Genomic DNA, 6,913 nt, shown 5'->3' on the forward strand with positions numbered 1-6,913 from the left:
TTTGATGTTTTGATTTTAAAGTGTGTATTGATATTTTAAACAAATTTTAACATAATTTTAATAAATTTAACCAAATTTTCAATACTTTTTTATATACAGTTATACTATTGATATATTCCATGCAGTGATATGTATCTCTATCACGAAAGTATGAAACATTACCCGGTAACAATACTGAAGTCAGTGGTTATAAACATCACTGTGACTGAATACCTTCACTTGTGTAGATCATACACCTACAAAGTCCATCTATTGAAAACTCATAAATTAAGCCTTCTTCCACCAACTTTGGACCGTTGTTGTCTTCTATGTTAAGCACGCAAAGTTTTAAGGTTGTTTAATGTAGAGGATCCAAGAGTTCCCATTTACAGTGGAACCATGCCCCTCATCAAATCACAATACATGAACCCGGATTGCATGCTAACCTTATCAGTAGCAACATCGCTATTGGTCACTGCATTATGGGACTCACCATGATATATGTGTTTTATCCACACCATCCATTCATTTTGACAATCTCAGGTGAACACATAAGAAAATAGTGGTGATTGAACACCTACCATTAAATATAAGGCCCACTATAATGTTTGTTTGCCATCCAACCTGTTGATTAGATCCCGCAGACCTGAATGAAGGAGATATGTAAATAATAGCTTCATCCAAAACTTCTGAGGCCTCAAGAAGTTTTCAATGGTGGGCATTTGATCAAACACTATTTCCTATGGCGCAGTCCACCTAAGATATAGATTAATATTTGGGCTCAAGTCCTAAAATAAGCCGGTAAAATGGATGAACCGCATGGATTAAACACATACCCCATGGTCAGGTCAATGTAACACCGACCAATAGCAACTTACATATCAGCTGAGCAAAGCTTGCCCAGTCTTCATGGAACATAGACTTCAAAGATAATGAAGGTTTAAAGACATGATTGAGTGGACGTGCCGGAGTGGTTATCGGGCATGACTAGAAATCATGTGGGCTTTGCCCGCGCAGGTTCGAATCCTGCCGTCCACGTTCCACCGTTGCTTTTTTTAGGCAACTGTCCATTCAGAAAAACCTCTAGGTGGCCAACAAAACCAATCTCTTAGATTTGTTTTTAACTGATCATGGTTAAATAATATCGTTGAGATGATGACCACCAGACCATCGGTTACTAGTAATTGAATCTGAACCATTGAAAATCTAATTTTTAACTGTCCTCATTCAACCATTTAAATACGTGGTCAAAACCTTCCGTTCCATGTAAATTTCTTGCCATGGATTCTCTAAGAGAGCTCTCAGAATATTGACGGATCCTATTGTTGGATGATCTCTATCGATGGCCAGAAATAAGTGAAACATGCTGGTTAGCATGAGTCGCGACTCGCGAGGGACAGAAAAGGAACTCCTTTTGATGAACCGTACGCAAGCCCACGTGGACAATCTAATCTAATCCAATCCACCAGTTCATATGCTCACTAGCTCAAGCCATGTTTCATGCTCTACCATGCAAACATTATTACAAATTTTTCAATGGCCGAGTATCAACCATCACACTGCCAGAGTAATAAACTTTCCTATTTTGTTGATAGCCATATAAGTGGGACCCAGCATATGGACGGGCCTAATTTGAGTTACAAGTATTTCATGTGTAAAATTTGAAACTAGACGATTGTAAAACTCACATTATCTGCGTAGAGCTCTTCATTGAAGATATCGTCTATAGACCAAGACAGCACGAAATCAATTAGATCGGGATCTTTGACCAACGTCTCTTTTCCACCGTCCGTTTTCTTCATCTTCCCTTCACTCCAGAATCCAGCCATTTTTTATCGCATGAGATTTAGCATTTCAGAGAGAGGGAGATTTTCAGGAAAATGGAAGTTGGCGGTTGGGGGTGGAAGGATAAATTGAGTTTTTTAATTAGGGTTTAAGTTATATAAATTGGTATTTGAGGAAGCTCGTTGATCGATGGAAGTGAAAATAAAGCGTTGGAGAAGACGAGGCAGAGCGAAGGAAATGGGGTTTTCGGCTTTCCCGCTTCTTTTCCACAAGTGCTACCGGCTCAGCCGGTTATTTGGTAAACTCAGTGGGCCCGTATTTTATCACTCCGTCCATCCATTTTACAAGATAATTTTATGGCTTGAGGCAAAAAAATGAAGCATATTCAAATCTCAAATGGACCACACCACAGGAAACAGTGTGAATTGAATGTCTACCGTTGAGAAATTCTTGGGGGCCACAAAAGTTTTGTACCAAGCTGATATTTGTGGTTGACTTTCATCCATGTTTTTTAAATCTTATGAATAGGTTGGATGGCAAATAAATATAACTGTGTGCACTAGGAACGTTTCAATGGTGGAAATCATTAATACCTCTCTTTCTTGTGGTGTGGTCCACTTGAGCTTTGGATATGCTTAAAATTTTGGCTCAACTACTAAGATGATCTGAAAAAACGGATGGACGGCATGGATAAACTACATACATGAACGGTGAGCCCAACAGAGTTTGCTTACTACGATAAAAACGTACTAAGTTAGTACGCAATCCGATTTTCCCTTTCCCGGTCCGTAAAACCGGAAGGTGACGGTAATTGATAAAGAGAAGTGCAAATCCGAGACGGTCTGTCTTCAACGGTCCGAAAAACGTGAGCCGCGCTCGCGTACCTCGCACACCGAGAGCCCCGTCACCGTCCATCAGATACGCTGACTCACTTTCACCATGGCACCTAAATTCATGACAATCTCAGGTAGGCCACACCCTGGGAGAAAGTTAGGATGGGACGCCTACCTTTAGTTTTGCGTAGGGCCAGTGTGTTGTTTACGTGTTATCCAAGCCATTCATCTGATCACGTGCACCATTGGGATGAAAGAATTATCTAAAAATCATAGTCCAAAAATCAGGTGAGCAATAGAATGTGAATTTATAGGTTTTAGGGTATAATTTTATTCGGTGGCCTACTGGAGTGTTTAAGCAGCTTGATTTTTAGTACAAAGGCTAAACAAGAGGTGATACACCTAATGGACGTGCTGGATTTCATGCACGTCAAGTCATTTTCGCACATTAGAGATAATGAGGATTGCCGTGGGCCCACCATGATCTTTTTAGGAATCTGACTCATGCAAACGTTTTGCCAGCTCAACATGAGCCCAAAAATTAGGTAGGTGGATTCAAAACTCAAACTTGCCTCAGGACAGGAAAATGTGGGGAGGAAAATGCCTACCATTGAGACATTATGAGTGTCCACCTTTATGTTTATGTGCCATCCAAATGAACTGAACACACGAAAATATTAACTTCATACAAAACTTTTATTGCCTAATAAATGTTTCAACCATGAGTGCTCAATCTCTGCTGTTTTCTGTCATATGGCCCGCTGGAGTTCTGATCTGCATTATATTTGGTCTTATGTCCTAATGTTAGCTGGAAAAAACTGATGGACATAGTGGATTTCTCGGAAACATCACAGTGGGCCCCACCTAGCTTCCAATGGCAAGAACTACTAGTGGTTGGAAGCAATCTGGCCCACCGTGCTGTTTTTATAAAATCAACCCTATCCATCCATTTTGAGCCAAAAATGAGGCAGATCCAAACTCCACTTGACAGGAAGCAATGGAAATTGGACACCTGTCATGGAAACATTTGTAGGCCAAAAAACTTTAGATTCTATTAGCATTGTCATCCCAATAATAATGACCTTATGAACGGTTTGGATGGCATATAAACGTTATGATGGACCCAAGAATGTTTCAACGGTAGTCATTTCTCTCCCCACTTCTTCAGGTCATGGCTCACTTGAGTTTTGTATCCACCTCAATTTTGGTCGCATGTCTTAAAATGAGTCAACAGGCCATTTATGTTTCTAAAAAAATATATGTTAAGTTGGCATTGCTAGGCATTGAAATCTCTTAATAAGCACGGAAGTGACATTAGAGCGAATTAAACACGCAATAGATAAGGAAAAAAAAGAAGTAAATACAGAAAACACGATATTCTACATGAAAAACCTTTATGAGAAAAAAAAATCATGGCACAAAGTAACAAACAATCCACTGTAAGTAATTAGAAGAATTACAAGAGATATAAAAACTTATAGATGGAAAGCCTAGATCCCCTTTAAATCTTCTCTGACTCTCAAGCTCTATTCGTCTTCACCTTAATCGCGTATTACAAAGAGTATTTATACACCCTGTACTCGATTAGAAACAAAATTTGCACTTACACAAACTTGCGCACACTGTCGATCGAACTTATAATAGAATCGAAAGGACTCGAAAAACCATCAACTGAATCGATAACGTCCAAAAGCGTTTAGTGAGAGATCTAGAATTTTCAAAAATATTTCAATTGAATCGACAATCTTATCAATCAATTCGAAAATGTTGTTCTAGCACTAGGATTGAAGGCATTCAATCAACAATCTCCATCATGGCTTTAACCTCTATCTCCACTGCTCAAAGTTGTTATCACCATCTCTAATATTTAATATATGGTAACACCTTCATCACCTTTGCTTGTGCACACTTTGTCTTCATCTCTTCTTTGCCAGGTTCAAAGAAGTTGAGCAAAACTTGAACTTTTCTGTAGGAACTATCTTCGTAAGCATGTTCACCAAATTCTTGCTAGTGTGAATCCTCTCAAGAGTAACATCGCATTCCTCTAGCATCTTGTAACACCCTGTACTTTTCAGTACTCTGGTGTTACCATGTGATCTAGTTTAGTATAAATACAAACCTAACCTACTTAAATATTCACGATTACTACGGTTTAGATCTGATCGATTAAAACAATCCCCATCCATAAGATAACCCATCCATCTGTTGGAGTTCGAGACAAACCGTCACACCATTAGCACAACTCATTATTAGGACTTCGATCACCTCGATAGATGAATCAAACCATCCAGAAGTCATATGATATTTAATAAGTATATTATTTTATATAAACATAAATTAAAAAAATTATAGATGTATTTTAATAATTTATCTGGAACTGTATTGTAATAGAGTGCTATATATATATATAATGTATATGAAATATTATGAAAATAATATTATATTAAATAGACATAATGAGTAATAATTTTTCAATGTATAATTGAACTATAAATATTAAAGTAGTATTAAATATCTGTTATAAATATGTATACAAAAGATTATTAGATATTTTAATAAATTATATATTATTTAACAATATTATCGAATACAAATATGATTTTAATTAAACATGATATTTTCAATTCATTTATACGTATGTTTATTTATAATGTAATATTATGAATTATGTATTATTAAATATGTGAGAAATAACATGTATATAGTGGTATGTTAATATTGAAATTATATTTATATATGTGTATGCGATTTTAATTATCATAATTATAAGTAATGTACAATAGTAATAAAATTTATATTAATATTAGTATTGGTTAGTAATACATGATGAGAGCCTTAAAAATGGCCCATTAGGATCTTTTGACCGTTGACGTTCAATCTCGGAATGATTCGACCGCTAGATCAATGGAAAGCCACTGTTAGAGCTAGGAATCAACTCGTATGGCCCACATGGACCTTATATCTGCCCCATATTTGGTTAAAAGATATGATAGGGCCCACCAAGTGGGATGGGAGGAGTGGATTTATCACAGACAACACTGTGGGGTCCATTTCAACCACGCATGTGCATCAAAGGCGGTGCACCAGCTGTGCATGGAGCCAACCAGCTCGACCAAACTGGGTTTGACCGACTTTCTCTTTCTCTAAAAAGAGAAAGTCTTTCTCTTTTTCTCCTTCCATCAGATCCGTTAAACAGACAGTTTGAGCGTGAGTTGTGGCCCACCTACACCGACCCTATAGAAAATCCAAACTGTCCATCGCGTTCAGAGCTTGGGCCCTACCAAAACCTACCTCATCTCGCATGTTGGAATGCATGTGCTTAAACACAATTTTCGATGCAAACAGCCCTACAAACATGAAGTTTCCAAAAATGGAAACTATTGCACCGCCAGCTTGGCAATCCGCATGAGTTGCTCTTTCTCCATCCTGACCGTCCATCCTAGAGTGATCCTAGCCCTTCAAAGCTAGGTTTTTAGAAAATAAAGGGAATGAGAGAGAGAGAGAGTAGCTGCCACATCCTCCATTTGAACCCACCAACCAACACTCCTCTAAGCTTTGAAAAAACTCATTTGGGAGCTCTCTAGGGTTCCAAAGAACCGCCTGCAAGACTCAGATCGTAGAAAGAGGAGGTGGAGACAAGGACGCCATTAATGACAGCCCTCTCCTTCCCCGTTCGAGCTGCACCAGTTGCCTCGAGTCGGGGAGGAAATCGGTCGAGCCAGGACCTCTGTCGACCCTCCAGAGAAGTAGAAAGAAAGGAAGAAAGAAAAAGGAAGAGAGAAAGGAAGATAGGAAACAGATAGGGAGAGAGTGAGTGCGACTGCCACACTTGCCGTCGAGTCGAGATCGCTGGTGCAAATCGAGTCGGGCGGTGCGAGTCGGGCCAGGGCTGGCTGATTGCAACAGAAGAAGAAGAGTGAAAGAGAAAGATGAGAGGGTAGGTAGGCCCTTTCAACTTGCAGCTCCGCCAAGTCGACTCAGAAATCTGCCCCAGCTGATTGCGTCTGGCCCATTGCCATGGCATCTAATCAAACGATGTGGGAGATCAGCTGAAGCGGGGGGAGAAGATCTGGTGGTGCCATTCTCGTTCTATAGTCATGCCATCACTAGCTGAGTTAACTCAGTCCTCATCGTCGAGTCTAAGCTAGAAACGGGTCTGGGAGTCGAGTCCTTGACTCGCTGTTTGACTCAGTAGTGGGGCTGGGTTAGCCCCTGGGGCTTGTGTGAGTCTAGCTTGTTGTTAGGACTAGTCAGAAAAAAAGAGGGAAGGATAGCGGATGGATAGGAGGGAGGAGGAGAAGAGAGAAGAAGGAAGA

The 6,913-nt window shown here is 39.5% G+C and overlaps 1 non-coding gene across 1 annotated transcript; it reads left to right on the forward strand.

Moving 5' to 3' along the window:
* The first annotated feature begins 935 nt into the window (after positions 1 to 935).
* On the forward strand, positions 936 to 1,017 carry TRNAS-AGA (transfer RNA serine (anticodon AGA)). Its single transcript has one exon. It is a non-coding gene; the product is annotated as a tRNA-Ser (tRNA).
* Positions 1,018 to 6,913: the final 5,896 nt, after the last annotated feature.

This window comes from Magnolia sinica, chromosome 2 (genome assembly GCF_029962835.1).
Source record: "Magnolia sinica isolate HGM2019 chromosome 2, MsV1, whole genome shotgun sequence".
Lineage (NCBI taxonomy): Eukaryota > Viridiplantae > Streptophyta > Magnoliopsida > Magnoliales > Magnoliaceae > Magnolia > Magnolia sinica.